The following is a 16,365-nucleotide window of genomic DNA, read 5'->3' on the forward strand; positions in this document are numbered from 1 at the left end:
AGCCGCAGTGAGTGGCCGTCCAGAAGCCAGCAACTGATCTGCCTCACCAGAGAAGAGCGCAATGATGGTGCCAACTTGGGCCAGCGAAGCAACATCCTCCACAACTAGATTGAAGAACAAAACGACAGCAACTTGTCTGTTCCCCTTCCCCCCAATTCCCCAGCACTGTTCCCATCCCCCCAATTCCCCAATAAAAAATCTAAAAAAAAAAAAAATTTCCCCAATATTTTATAAACATTTTAAAATTCATTGTCATATTGAATTTTATTGTAAACACCAATCACCTAGATTCTACTAGCATTGTCCCATACTTTGTCCCATAATCTCTATCTGTTATTGAAACCTTAAGAAGTAACCAATACACAACAAAAAAATCATTTATATTCCCATCATCTAAAGATATCCTTTGTTAACATTTTAGTAATTTTATATACACTTACACATGTGTGTATGTGTGTACACACACACACACATACATACATACATACATACTGGGGGTCCCCAAAAAATGTGTACAAGTGGACACTTTGGTGAATGTTGCTCAAGCAGTAGTTCGCCATAATCAGAAGTGTCTGGACGCTAATGGTAGCCACTTTGAGCACCTCTTGTAATTGCAAAAGTCAAACGTGACTTGTACGAGTATAATACTCTTATGCAGCGTTATGTAATGCTCTTTATCCCTGATAATTTTCCTTGCTCTGAAGTTAACATAGCTAGCTATTCACACCTTCTTTTGATTTGTGTTAGTATGATACATCTCTTTACTTTTAATCTATATTTGCTTTTGTATTTAAATTGGGTTTCTTGGAGAAAACATATTAGTTGGCCTTGTCTTTTGATTTTCTCTGACAATCTCTGTCTTTTAATTGTGTTATTTTAGACCATTGATGTTTAAAGTGATTATTGATATAGTTGATTAATAGCTACCATGTTTGATACTGTTCTATTTGTTGCCCTTGTTCTTGGTTCCTATTTTTGTCTTCCACTCTTTTTCTGCCTTTAGTGATTTTAGTTGAGCACTTTACATGATGCCATTTCTTTTCTTCCTTAACATATCAATTTTACTACTTTTTAAACTTGTGTGTGTGTGTGTGTGTGATTATCCTGAAGTTTGCAATATTATATTTACTACAAATCAAACCCACTTTCAAATAACACTATATCACTTCACTGGTACTGTGAGTTCCTTGTAGTAACAAATAGTCCTTATTCTCCTGCCCCTTCCACATTGCTGTCATTAATTTCGTTTATACATAAGCATATAATATATATTTTTTTATTCAAATACAGTGTTTCTATTATTTTGAACAAATTATTGTCTGTTAAATCAATTAAGAATAAAAAATATAAACGTTTTAATTTTACCTTCTTATTCCTTCTCTAATGTTTTTCCTTTCTTTATGTAGATCTAAGTTTCAAACCTATATCATTTTCCTTTTCTCAACGAATTTCTTTTAACATTTCTTTCAAGGCAGGTCTACTGGCAACAGATTTCTTCAATTTTGATTTGTCTGAGAAAGTCTATTTCTCCTTCACTTTTAAAGAATAATTTCACAGGATACAGAAATCTAGGTTGGTGGGTTTTTTTCTTCTCAACACGTTAAGTAATTTGCTCTATTTTCCTCTTTTTGAGTGGTTTCTGAGAAGTCATCATATATACCCGTATTTCCCCATGTATAAGACGCTCCCATGTATAAGACGCACCTTAATTTGGGGGCCCAAAATTTGAAAAAAAATGTATTACATAAAATTATTGAACTCAAGTTTTATTCATCATAAAAAAGTGAAATTCGAAAAAAGCGGGAAATGCAAGTAAAAAAATCTACAACCACTGTATAAGATGCACCCAGTTTTTAGACCCCAAATTTTTCAGAAAATTTTCTTCTGAAAATTATACATGGGGAAATACGGTAACTCTTCACTTTGTTCCTCTATAGGTAAACTGTTTTCCCCCCTCTGACTTCTTTGCAATATTTTTTCCTTATCTTTGATTTTCTACAGTTTAAATATATATGTCTATATGTAGTTTTTTTGTGCATTTATCCTACTTGTGCTTCCTGAGCTTTCTGGATCTGTGGTTCTGTATCTGACATTAATTTGGGGAAATTCTCAGTCATTATAGCTCAATTATGGCTTCTATTCATTTGCCTTCTCCTTCTGGTATCCCCATTACACAATGCTATACCTTTTATAGTTGTCCCACAATTCTTGGATATTCTGTTCTGTCGGGTTTTTGTTGTTTCAGGTTTTTTTCCTTCATATTTCAGTTTCGGAAGTTTCTATTGACATATCTTCAGCTCCAGGATTCTTTCCTTAGCTGTGTCTAATCTACTAACGAGTCCGTCAGAGGCATTCTTTATTTTGTTAACAGCGTGTTTGATTTCTAGCATTACTTTTTGATTTTTTTTTCTTGAATTTTCATCTCTGCTTACTTTTGCCATTAGAACTCTTAGCATATTAATCATAGTTGTTTTAAATTCCTGATCTGATCATTCCAACATCCTTGCCATATCTTAGTCTGGCTCTGATGCTTGTTCTGTGTCTTCAGACTGGTTTTTTTCCTTTTAGCATGCCTGGTAATATTTTTGTTGAAAGCTGAACATGATGTATTGGTTGGAAGGAACTCTGGCAAATTGGCCCTTAGAAATACGATGGTAACGTGTGCTGGGAGGGGAAGCATTCTGTCATCCTCTGGTTAGGTCTCAGTCGTAGTGCGCCTGCGCCCCTGGACTGTGAACTTCACAAGTGCCTCTCTGCGTTTCCAGCTCTCCCCAGATCCTCCCCACCCCACTTTAGGTGGGACAGGGCTGGAAGGGGCTGGAATTGGACATTACCCTTCCCCCAGGTTGGCTAGGTTCTGATAAAACAGTTTGTCTTGAAGGCAAGCTTTGTTAAGAATAGAATGCTCTGGAGTATTTAAGATGGCTCTTTTCCCCTCCCCAGAAGCAGGAGGGGATATTTCTACAGTGTTCACTGTGAATACCTGGCAGAACTCCTGGTTAAACACACAAAAGTATGGTGGGCCCCTGAAGTCTTTAACTCGCAGACTTGCCTACTGAGCCTCCAGCAATTCATCAGTTCCAGTTTAGGTTTGCCAGCCTGCCTCCCCTGGCCCGTTTCCTTGGTGGTTTCTGCTCCTGTCAGTGTGATTCTCTCTGTCTGTCCAGCTTTGGGGGCAGCACTTTGCCCTGTGACTCACTTTTTTGAAGAACGTACGAAGAGCTATTAATTTTTCAGTTTGTTCAGGTTTTTATTTCTTGTTAGGACAGAGTGGCAACTTCTTTAAGCTCCTTATATCCTGGACCAGAAACTAGAAGTCCCTTTTACTTCTGAATAACATATCTGAACAGTTATTTATTTTTCCAACCAAACAAAACAGTACGTACACACACACACACACACACACAATCTAAAACAAAAATTAGTATTCCCTTATTGCCCAACTGTCATTTTGTTTAAATATATAACTTTAGGTATAGATTATCATTGTTAAGATATTATTTTTGAAAATAGAGAAAATTATTTGTTATGTTGATAACAACCATATCAACAATAATTTTTTAAAAGAAGGCCAATAATTTTTCATTGATTGTAGCTATTTTTCTTCCCATCCCATCCCCATGTATTCCCATTCTTATGTGGTGTTTTTTTTTTCTCCCTTTTTATTGGTTGACTAGAGTATATTGGGTAGTTATTTTTAAGAAAAGTACATTGAGCCATTACACATGAGGGTAGTGGCTCATGTGTAATGGCTCACTGTACTATCTTAAAAATAACAATATTTTTAAGAAAATATTTTTCTCCACACATGACATGAGGGTTTGCCTAACTATAGACTCCTGGAACAATAATCCTTTTCCTCAGGACTCTTGACTTCAAACATTTGGTATTGTAGAGGAAAAGTCGAGTATCAAAAAAAATTTTCCCCTGTGTAAACACATTAAAACTTTTCTCTGTTGAAACTCAGAAATGTCACTGGGGTGCGCCTCATACTTGGTGAGCCCTTTTGATAGGAATGTTTGTGTCTTTGCTTAGCTTTGGGAAACTTTCTTCTTTTTTCTTCAGTTATTGTCCCACCTTCACCAGTTTAATTTTCTTCTGCTAAACTCCTATTACAGATAGATGCTCCTCTACTTAACATTTGGGTTACGGTCCCAATAAACCAATCATAAACTGAAAACATCATAAGCCAAAAGTGCATTTACTCCCCCTAACCTACTGAACATCATAGCTTAGCACATCCTACCTAAAATGGGCTCAGAACACTTACATTTGCCTACAGTTGGGCATTTATCTTTAGTTTCATCTCAAGAATAATTGCGTTTCATCTCAAGAGTAATTGTCTTCCTCTTCTCACCAGAAGCAAGAGACACAAATGGGCTTTTTTTAGACACGATGGAATGCGAAAACACAAAACACAATATCCAAAGAACACTGGCAACGCTGTACTCGTAGAGTACCCTCTGTTGTTTCCCCTCATGAAAGCGTGGCTGACTGGGAGTGTGCCTTGCTGCTCCTGCCCAGAATCAGAAGAGTGTCATACTGTGTATCGCTAGCCCAGACATTTTTCAAAATTCAAAGTACAGTTTCTACTGAATGCATGCATATCACTTTCGCACCATTGTAAAGTCAAACCATCGTTCAGTCAGGGACCATCTGTATATAATATTCTTTTATCTCTTATAATTTGGATCTCTACATTTTTACTCTGCATGCTGAGAGAATTATTCTAATTTTGGCCTTCTGTATCTCCAGTTTTCTGCTGTATTCAATTAGCTGTTTGTTGCCTTCTCTAGGGTTATTAGTTCTCAATAATGTGATGTTATTTAAGAACTCCTCGATTTTCACATTGCTCCCTATTTGAGACAGCTTGACGTTGTTTTCTCATTGTAATATCTTCTTGAATCCTGTTAAAGAAGAATTCATTTTTTCTTGTAATAACCATGTTTTTTGAATTACCAGATTGGCTCTCTCATATATTTGACTTTTCTCTGAGTGCTTGTTCTTAGAATGAAATGTGAGTTTGTTTAGTTGTCGTAACTGAAATAAACACTTCCAATAATTATAGAGCTTTTCTTTAGGAACAATCTCTTCATGGCTGTCTTTTGCTTTTCTCCAGCTCATAGGCCTCAGAAGTGACCACATTCCACCAGCCAGCTCCTTATAAACTCATCAGTCTTACAGGCCCCCTATTCTTCGTACACTATAGGATTAGAGTTCTGCTACCTGTTCAGTTCCTGCTCCAGGCCTGCAGTTTACTGGGGGTGGGGTGGGGGGGGGTGTCAGGAGCGATTACGGGGAATGTCAGGGGCCTGGGACAGAAGATTGCATTACTTTCCTCACAGCTCTTGTTCTTGTTGATGCTTTTCCATTCACTCCATTCTCTTACCTGCCAAGATTCAAAATTTCATATATGTTGTTGATTACTACAGAAGGAAATTAAGACTGAGGAAATCACATATACGGGCATAGCCCCGTCCATGTAGTGCATTTCTTTTTCTTTTTTTTTTTCCTTTATTTTTAGTGCATTTCTTTTTAAAGATAGCCTTTTTCCCTGAGTTCTAAAATTGTATCAAAATCATATTTGTGCATGGTACATGGTTCAAAAATAAAATAAGACTTAGAATGAAAAGAAACATTCCTTAACTAATTCCCTAAGAAAAATCTTATTTCTTGCCTCATACGTGCATTGTCTCACTGAAGGGTCTGCTAAATAGAAGTTTTTATTGAAAATCACTTTCCCTTAAAATTAAAAGTATTATTAATGTTGTGGATAAGTCTAATACTAATTTGGTTCTTATTCCTCTGGAGATTGCCTGTTTTTTCCTTCTCTTTATCACGTTTTGAAATTCTCAGTAATTTGTCTGTAATTTCTATTAATTAGATATCAGACCCTCTAGATTGAGCCTTTATTCTTTTCTGGTCATATTTTCATCTCTTTATTTTCAGTTACTGTTTTAGGAAGTCTCATTGCCTTATCGTCTAACCCTTCTAAATCAATGTTTTATTTCAGCAATCATATTTTTAAGTTCTAAGATACCATTGTTATTATGGGTTTTATATACATTTTGTTCTTGCTTACGAAGCCATAGCTTCTCAGATTTCTTTAAAGATAAGAACTGATTTTCCCCAAGTTTTCTTCTGTTCCTTATGTTTTTTTTTTGACCAGAGCTAGTTTTCATTTCTTTATTTTGATCTTTCTTTCCCTGGTGACTTTCTTTGGATGTCAGGTGATCTGTTCCCGTCATGATGGAGGCAGTAGCAGCACTGAATGGAGCTCTGGGGAAATGAGTGACCTGGAGGGAAGTGGAGCTGTTGTGCCAGAGGCCCTTGAAAAGAATGTCACAATAGGACGACTTTATTCTGGGGGTGTTTCTAGATATATAAGCCACGGTCCTTCCCAGTGTTGCTGTTTTTCTCACAGAGTTGGCTGGGTGATGGGTGACTGGCTCTCGGCCATTCTCTGTGTATGGGGATAGCTGTTTGGTATTTAGACCTTTAGCTTTCAGGACCCCTTCTCACGTCCACTCTCTGTGTTCCTGCCATATCCTATCCTGGAACCTCTCCAGAGTCTGGAAGCTGAGCTGGCTTCTTTTGCTTTTCTTCATCTTTCAACCCTCATGCATCACTTTGCATCTTCTGGAATTTTTTTGAAATTGCTTTTCTCCCAATGGCCTCTTTCCAATCTTATTCCTGTACTTCCATTTTGATGGGGTCTCAGGAAGAAGAAGTAATATGCTTAGTCAGTCTACTAGTACATATTTTTAGTTAATTTTTTTTTTTTTAGAATTATATCTATCTCCTCTCATTTCCTTTGATTCTGAAGTAATGCTGTAAATATTTTTTGCTTCTCTAAGCTGATCATCTAAGATACTAAACAGGGATATCTTGCTTTCAATAGATAAAAAATTCTAAGTAGGTCACATTTTTGTAAATTCATTTATCTTTATTAATAATCCTAATTACTACCTGCTTTTACAAAAAACTGTAGTAAAAAAACTGACATGTTTTATTTATTGTTTATTATTTATATTAAACTCACTAAGAGAACCTAATTTAAAGGTTAGCTTTTTTTGCTGCAAATAACTACTATTAAATTACTTTTCAGCTGTTATTCTTTTTTTTTTAACGGGAATAAGATATCTTTTTACTCAGTTTATCTGTCTACATTATCACACATACTTGAATGCTACCCATTGATGAATAGTTAATTCAGTGGTGGCTTAGTGTAGAGATTAGAATCTGCCCTCTTAGAGAATATAGTGTTGTATTTGAGCTGGTTTGTGTTGGAACTCTGAATAGAGACTGAATTACTGGGATAGGAGCCAGTTGCCTTCTGCTAAATGAATTAAGTCCAGATGACTCTTCCAAAACAGTTGTATTTGCTTTCCCACCCAGCTCCACATTCCAGGAAAGGATTTTTAGTCATTAGGAAGTATATCCACAGCTTAGTTTTCCATTGACTCCAATATAGTTCACAATGGTTTCAGCAAATACTAAATGCAACTCTTGCCTCCAGAGCAGCGGTTCTCAACCTTCCTAATGCCATGACCCCTTAATACAGTTCCTCATGTTTTGGTGACCCCCAACCATAAAATTATTTTCATTGCTACTCTATAACTGTAATTTTCCTACTGTTATGAATCGTAACGTAAATATCTTTTTGTTTTCCGATGGTCTTAGGCGACCCCTGTGAAAGGGTCATTCAACCCCCAAAGGGGTCGCGACCCACAGGTTGAGAACCGCTGCTCTAGAGACTCCACAATCTTTAAACTATCAATAGCCACTGGTCCTGGGCAGGTCTAACTTATCTGGACGAGGTGCCACCTAACTTGCTCTTAATTCAATGAACTTACAAATGCAAACAATCAATTTTCATTTATGAACATGGATGCAAACATTCCAAGTAAGATAAAAGCAAATAGAATCTAAAGCTTTCTCAAAGTATCACACAACTGGATTATTCCATGAATACAAGGATAATTCCGTCTTAGAAAATATGTTTATGTAATTTACTTTATTAAGAGATTAAAAGAAAAAAAAACCTCCATAAATGAAGAACAAATATTTATTAAAATTCAGTACGCATTTATTTAAAAAACTATTAGCAAACTGAAAATAAAAGGAAATTTCTTAACCTGATAGGATGTCTAATAAAACCTACACAAACTTCATATTTAAAAATTTTTCAAAGCATTCTGATGGCAGACAGGAAAAAGCATTATGTTTGCTATCATGCTGCCGGTTTAATGTTGAACTGGGATCCTAGCCCCTGCAGTAAGACAAAAATAAATACAAATTATAAAGATTCAAAAGGAAGAAACAAAATCATCATTATTTGCAGATGGTGTATTAATTTAAAAAAACCAAAGGAACACAGAAGAAACTGGTAAAACTGGTAAGCACGTTTAGAAAGATCGTAAGACATAAGATTAATATACAGAAACCAGCAATGTTTCTTTAAACCAGCAGTAATAAATTAGAAAATATGTAACTTAAGAAATATATATACCATTGACAATAGCAACAAAACTAAAAACTAAAATGCCTTGCTATAGATTAAAGGAATGCAGGATCTTTACAATAAAACTTGGTTGAAGGAATCAAAAAGAGACCTGAGTAAATGGAGAGGTCTATTCTTGGATAAGAAGACTAAATATTATAAAGATGTGAGTTTTTCTCAAATTAATCTAAAAATTCAATAATAAAAATAAACATCCCAAAGGATTTTTCAAGAGATCTGAAAAACTGATTTGTGAAATTTATGTGGAAGAATAAAGGTACGAAAAGTGGCTTCAGAGTTTCTGAAAAAGAACAGAAAAGAGGACTACCTTTCTAGTTATTAAGATAAAGCTATATTAGTTAAAACCATGTGCTATTAGTACATAAATTAACAACTAGATTAGTAAAACAAAGTAATATCCCTGGGTCTAGTCTGGAGTCTCTAGACCATTGGCTATTTGGGAATAAGTTCCCAAATTTATTTCGGTGGATCATAGTATAAAACTCTCAATCTATTAGAAAAAATACAGGAAACTAACTTTATGCAATTGGAATAGGAATGTGTTTCTTAAAAAGATACTAAACACACAAAAGGAAAAGATCAGTAAAATCAGCAATGTCTTACAAAACATGTTTAGCAAAGAAAATCAAAAACAAAAATGAAAGACAAGTGCCAGATAGGAAGCAGATAATTTACCACACAGATAAGTATTAAGAAGATGTCATTTCTGGCATTAAGATCATTAAAATCATCAACAGTCAAATAAGAAAAATGGATAAAGAATGAATTCCCAGAAGAAGAAACCTTCTTCATTAAACATAGGAAAATGCACACGATTTCAGTATAAAAATTATGCAGTATAATTTTATACTCATTATATTGACCCAAAATAAAAAGCCTGACAAATATCAAATATTAAAGAGGAACAAGAGTGGTGAGAACTGGGCCGGCCGAGTGGCTCAGCTGGTTAAGAGCTCTCTTGGGACGCCAGCTCTGAGCAGCAGGGCCACGGTTCAGTCCCACATTAAGGGCCAAGTGACGCAGCACCCTCTACAGCTAAGATGATGAACAACAGCTCAACCTGGAGCTGGGCTGCTGTGAGTCCTCGGCGACCGCGTAAGCTGCAGCAGGGCTGCAGTGGGCTGCGGTGAGCTACATGAGTGGCTGGCAGCCAGCGTGAGCAGCTGGCAGCCGGCGAGAGCTGCTGGGAGCCGCAGTGAGCGGCCGACCAATGACCAGCGACCGACTGCCTCACCTGGGAAGAGCACAATGATCATAACCAACATGGGCCAGTGAAGCGACATCTTCCACAACTAAGACTGAGAACAAAACAGCAATTTGTCTACCTGTCTGTTCCCTTTCCTCGATTCCCCAACACTGTTCCCCTCCCCCAATTCCCCAATAAAATCTTTAAAAAAAAAAAAGGAGTGGTGAGAACTTATACACTGCCTATGTACTTGGAGGATATATCAGTTAGTTACTGTTGTGTAACAATCTTAAAACTCAGTGGCTTAAAATAGTAAGTATTGATTATTTGCTCACAAGCTGGACTACTCAGATGGTACGGCCAGCGCCAGGTCAGGTAAGGCTGCTCTGCGACCTTGGCTAGACTCCCTCACACTTTGAAGGTTAGCTGTTTGTAGGCTGCTTTGTAATATCCACAGCTAAGATCTGTCTTTCATCCTTTAGGCGACTAGCTCACATGGCAGTGGCAGGATTCCAAGAGAAAAAGAGGAAACCGCAGGGCTTCTGAAGGCCTGGGCTTGGAACTGGTACACCAGCATCTTCATCCTTCTGCATTCTGTTGAACAGAGCAAGGCACAAGGCCACCCTAGTATAGGATAGGATAAACAGATTCTAGCTCTGGATAGGAAGAGCCATCAAGTTACGTTTCAAAAGATGTGGACACTGCGAGAGATGGCGAATTGCAGCCATTTCTGCAGTTGATCTACTGCAGAGAACAACTAAATATGGGGGGAAATTGGAGGTACTTTTATCCTGTGATTCAGAAATTTGACTTTTAGTACAGATCTTAAAGAAACTCCCACACATGGTAGGTAACAAGGATATCTACAAGGGAGTTTTTGTGGGGTTTTTGGTAGTATTTTTTATAATAGCAAGACTAAATGCCAACAAGTAAATGGATTAATAAAATTGTGGTAAGTTCCTAAAATACAGTACTGTTCAACAATTAAAATGAATTAATTAGAGCTACGTGTATCAATAAAGCTAAAACTCAGAAACGTGATATTAAGGGGAAATTGCAGAAGATATAATTTTTTTTTAACTGAATAGAGAAACATGCAGAAAGCACTATACCATTAATAGTGGATCTATACCTAAGTTGTAAAAGTATAAAACATGCAAGAGAATGATAAACATCAAATTTGGGTGAGTAGTTTTGGCAGGGAGCATGAGTACAAAAGGGGCTTCAGCTGTACTAAAAATAAAGACACAAAATGATATGTTACTATTTGACAAACCTGGCTAGTGGTGACCTGAATGTTTATTTTTTTTCTTTACCTTTTGGATGTTTGAAATACTTCATTTAAAAAAAAAAAAATCCCGGAGAAGGAATTTCACTGGACTTAACACTGGCTTCCCATCTGCGTACTTCCATCTGTCTTCACTGTGATTGTTTGCTTCTGTAACTGCTAAGTTTGGCAGGTAGCAGAAAGTTATGTGCGTTGGAGACCATATGTTTCTGTTTGTGGGTTTCCTCATACAGACACTTGAATTAGAGTTGCTCCCCGAGCTCCTTTTGGGTCTAGGCTTACTGCTTTAATAAAGGAAGCTTTGACACGAGAGCTCCCTTGAATGTTCAGAATTTTTGTTTTTGTTTTGATACTCAGTCTTCTTCACAGAGCTACTTTTTAAATCAATAGCTGGGAGCTTTCAGATACAAGTACCAGCGTACCTGACTAGATGTGACTCAACAGCATTGGTTCTTTTTCTCATGTAAGAAGGTAGAGCATGGCCATTACTGCCTTGCTGCAGTGGCTCAGCAGTGTCAAGACTTCGGTTGAGCTTCTCAGTGATCCTCTTGGCCTTCCCCTTAACGATCACAAGATGGCTATAGCAGCTTCACGGTTCAGGTCCCGACTTGACAAGCAAGGAGGTATAGGGTTTCTTTTTGTGCAGCTCTTCTTATCATGGTGGGAAATCTTTCCCAAAAGCCCCCAGAGACATCCTCTCAGGAGCCATTTATTTATCCAGAACTGGGTCATATGCAGCACCCCTGAACCTGTCACTGCAGAAGGAAGCAGAATTCCCTGTGTCGCTCCAATTGCGCCATGGCTCTTTCCTGACAGAGTCTGGGTCTTCCTGCTAGCAGGGTGGAGGGGGAATGCCTGTGGGCTAGACAGCCATCAGTGTCTGCCAAAATATCCACCCCAGAGTGAAAAGTTGGTTTCCGAAGGTAATGGTCCACTTTGTGCCCGTCCAAACTAAACAACAAAGCCAGGTTCTTTGTGCCAGAGATCATTTTAGGAGCAGGCTCAAAGGCCCCTCCACATTAGTGGCTCTGTCTGAGCCTCATGTACACACTTGAGGAGGAGACTAGAGGGAAAGATAGAATCACTGATGTCTCCCTGATTGGTTCAGCCCTTTCCAATATCAGTAAAACACTCTGAAAGAAAAAAAAGACATTGGTGATTTTTTTTTCTTTTTAAAAAGTAAGCAATTGCTTAGATTATTTTTGTTAACTAGACCTAAAGTGCTAGAATTCATATTGTATACTTTGAAGTTCAAGGAAGAACTCCCCTACATATGGTTGAATAATAAAGGCCAATAACTATTTTATTTGGAATTCCTATCTACTACTAGCTAAGACAGACTTTTAAACAGTCTCCTTCTCTGAATTAGGGGCTTTTGACATACAGATTGAAATTATAACTGCTTTCAAATGATTTTGAGAAAAACAGGTTCATACCAGCACCCTAACTGGACCAATTTACATATACCCTGAATCAAATCTTATCCTCAGTGTCTGAGCCAAATATCTGTCAGATGTGACCCTGGCACCTACCCCATGTAAGAGATAAAAATAACCGTCCAGTTGCCTGTGGCAGCATTTGAGAGAGAGCTGAGACATGAAAGTTGGACTGTGGGAAATTATGAAATGGTAAAGTGGTTACAGTGAACTCTGTCTTGGGCAGCCTTACCTCCGAAGAATCTTCGTCTTTCCAGCACTATGATTTTAAAAACTGAAATCCTCTTTCTTACTAAAGAGGCTCCTCCTCAAGAAAACTGCTAAATCTCAATTTTAAAAACTGGTAAATATAGGAATATTTCTTTGCTTTTTACCATTAGAATCATTGGTAAGATCGCTGTAGATAGATTCCCATAAGTGTTAGTATAAAACTGGAAATAGACACTAAGAGACAAATAAAACTACTATTAGTTTCTGCAACTGGAAGATTAAATGAGAAGTGAAAATAAATGCCACTGAAATTTCAGTACAGATGGCAACATTATTTGATTTACATTAGACTTTATAAGAATGCATCTATTTCAAAGAAAAGTGCTTTTATATTTTTCCCAACTGTCACTGACACAGAGTAAATCATAGATAAATGTGTATGTTGCTATTGAATGCAGAAATTACTATTACTAAAAAGTTTTAGGGCCGGCCGAGTGGCGCGATGGTTAAGAACTCTCTTGGGATGCCAGAGGGCCCCGGTTCGGATCCCACATATGAGGGCCAGTGACACTGCCCTCCACAGCTAAGATGCTGAACAACAGCTCAACCTGGAGCTGGGTTGCCATGAGTCGCCGGCGACGGCGTAGGCTGCAGCCCCTGTGGCAGTGGGTTGCCATGGGCTACCGTATGTAGCCAGCAGCCAGCGTGAGCGGCCAGCAGCCGCAGTGAGCGGCCGTCCAGAAGCCGGCGACTGATCTGCCTCGCCCGGGAAGAGCGCAATGATGGTGCCAACTTGGGCCAGTGAAGCAACATCCTCCACAACTAGATTGAAGAAGAAGACGACAGCAACTTGTCTGTTCCCCTTCCCCCAATTCCCCAGCACTGTTCCCATTCCCCCAATTCCCCCAATAAAAAAAAAAATCTTTAAAAAAAAAAAACTTTAAAAAAAAAGTTTTAAACAAATGATACTGAATTGTCATAATCTTAAGTTGACTTGTGCCCTTAAAATTAAAAGAGCATTTTTTTTGCTAAACTTCTGGTTTCTTTAAGATAAAATTATTGCAGAAAAACTACTAAAGAGAACGCTTTCTCCACTTTGCAGAAAAGTAAATGATGGCTTCTATAAACCTCTATGAGTCTTTCCTTGCACCTCTGACAGCCCTACTCCCAGGCCCTGTCAGTGGAGACCCATGGCAAAGGCACAGGTGACACATCTTAGGAGTTGATCTGAGTGTTTTTGGGCTGCCCAGCATCAGAGTACAGAATTGGCTTTCCAACCCAAGGTGGCCTGCCAGCCTGTCCCACTGTTCAGGCACCTTTACTAGTTAATTCATGATGTACAATCTATTGGGTTGTAGGAAAAGTCATGACGTATTTTGTCTATGTTTTTCAAAGATCATTTATTTACATAAAGAACAAAGATGAGTCAATGATATATTGCCCGTTTTGTTTGATAACCTTTTGCCGTCTTTCAGTGAGCTTCATAATTCCTCGTTCATAGAAGGACCTGTCTTTATTTGCGAAAAACTGAACAAAATGCTGCTTTACAGCTTCATCTGAATTGAACGTTATTACCACGCAAGTTTTGAAGAGAGCGAAACAAGTGGAAGTCTGATGGCACAAGGTCAGGCGAGTATGGTGGGTGTGGCAACACATCCCATCCAAGCTCCAGTAATTTTTGACAGGTGATCAAACTTGTGTGTGGTCTCGCGTTGTCGCGATGGAACACAACTCCTTTACGATTAACAATCTCTGGACGTTTCTGGATGATGGATTCGTTCAAACTGTCCAACTGCCAACACTACACATTCGAATTGATTGTTTGGTTCCTTGGTAGGAGCTTGAAAAACACACCTTTAAAATCCAACCACACTGAGAGCATAACCTTCCTCTGATGAATGTCTGCTTTCGATGGCATTTGAGGCGAATCATGACGTCGGGACCAAGACCGTTTGCGCACCACATTGTTGTAAATAATCCACTTCTCATCACCATTTATCAGTCACTTCAAAAAAGGATCATTTTCCTTACGTTTAATGAGCACATTGCAGATGTTTATACGCGCCGTCAAATGAACTTCTTTGAGTTCATGCGGAACCCAAATATCAAGCTTGCTTACGTATCCTAGCTTCTTCAGGTGGTCGTGAACGCTTGAATGATGGATGCGCAGTGTTTCTGCAATCTCTCATGTCGTGTAATGTGGGTTGGATTCGATCAATTTCTTTATGTTGTCATCATCAACCTCAGTGGGCTTCCCTGACCAAGGAGCATCATTGAAATCAAAATCACCAGCATGGGATTTTGTGAACCATCGTTGGCACTGATGTTCTTGTAGAACATTGACACCGTAAACTTGATGCAACTTTTCACAAGCTTGATGCACGTTCTTCCCTTTATGGAAGTCAAACAGTAAAATATGGCGAAAATGCACAGTTTGGTCTTCCTTCTTCAACTTGTAAAATCTCCAAATCTCAACCAAATGGCTCAGTTGTTTTTTTTTAGAATGAAGCTAGAACTGTCAGCTGTCAAATGACATAGCAATAATATAGGTGCAAATGACTCCAGTACTTCCAAAAATGAACTAGTGCCATCCGTTGCAAACATGCGTCATGAGTTTTCCGACATCCCAGTAGCTGGTCTTAGCTGGCTATGGAGTGCAATTATTTTTAAAAGGATAGAGAAGCAATTTAAATAAGAAAAGATAGACATTTCCATTCAAGTAGACCAAAAGCCACATGGGAATAAAAATGGATGGGAAAATAATGGGAAAAGAAACAGGCATGTTGACAAGAGAAAGGAATAGAATTTCTTCACAGATAATTAGCAAACATTAATTTCAAAATCAAGCTCAACCAGTAGGGCCTTTAAGTTGATTTCCGTTGTTTCTATTAGTCTTAAGAACTTTTAGAGTACTTATTTAAAATTTTTGTTCATTCTGTACAAACTTAATGAGCACCTACTGTGTTTAGAAATTATTTTTGCCATAATTTTTAGTTTATTATACAAATAACAGGGCAGTAGTAATAGAAAACAAGTTACGGCATTCCCCAGGCATTTCCCAGGGGTCATCTTTCCCTCACCTTTGACCTCTTCTACTCCTAGCGGAAACAGATATAAAATATAAAGAGCAAAAGCTAGAAAGAACTAGTCTGGCTCAAAAGCAGCAAAGTGGACACTACCTTTCTAGATCAGAAACAGCAGAAGTGCAAAGTAGCTGGGGAAACCTAAAGCCTGCCTGGCCTTGGGTGGCTAATGGGTAGACCCCCTGGAGTAAGGGGAAGCCCAGGTGCCCAATGGAAAGGATATCAAGAGCTGAGATTTTTAGAAAGATGTGGGTCTAGAAGGAAGAGGACACAGATACAGTGCACAATAAAACAAGGAGCCAAGCCACCCTCTGACCCAGTGGCTCTCTATGCAGTAGTCTGTATATCACCTTGGAGCAGGAGCCCTAAACTGTTGATAGCACTCTAAGACCTGGCTCTGGAGAACATGGTGAATGCTGCCTCACGAGTAAGCCCTTCACCAGCTGGAATGTGAATTTGTTTCAGATGAAGTGAATTTTATAGCGTGGCCTGACAAAGAACTTAAATATATTCAGGATGTTCAAAAAGTAAATAAAGGAATAATTTGTTTTAAAAGAACAAACTATCATAGAAACAAAGGCATATGTAATGAAAACAGGTAGATATGTAAAGAACAGGTAGAAATGAAAAATGTCAAA

General features: G+C 38.1%; 1 protein-coding gene across 1 annotated transcript in view; it reads left to right on the forward strand.

Annotated features, from left to right (window-relative positions):
• NUDT3 (nudix hydrolase 3) overlaps positions 1 to 16,365 on the forward strand; it is a 134,404-nt gene that overhangs the window by 97,554 nt on the left and 20,485 nt on the right. The window lies entirely within an intron of this gene.

Source organism: Hipposideros armiger, unplaced genomic scaffold (assembly GCF_001890085.2).
Source record: "Hipposideros armiger isolate ML-2016 unplaced genomic scaffold, ASM189008v1 scaffold_331, whole genome shotgun sequence".
In the NCBI taxonomy this organism is placed as follows: domain Eukaryota; kingdom Metazoa; phylum Chordata; class Mammalia; order Chiroptera; family Hipposideridae; genus Hipposideros; species Hipposideros armiger.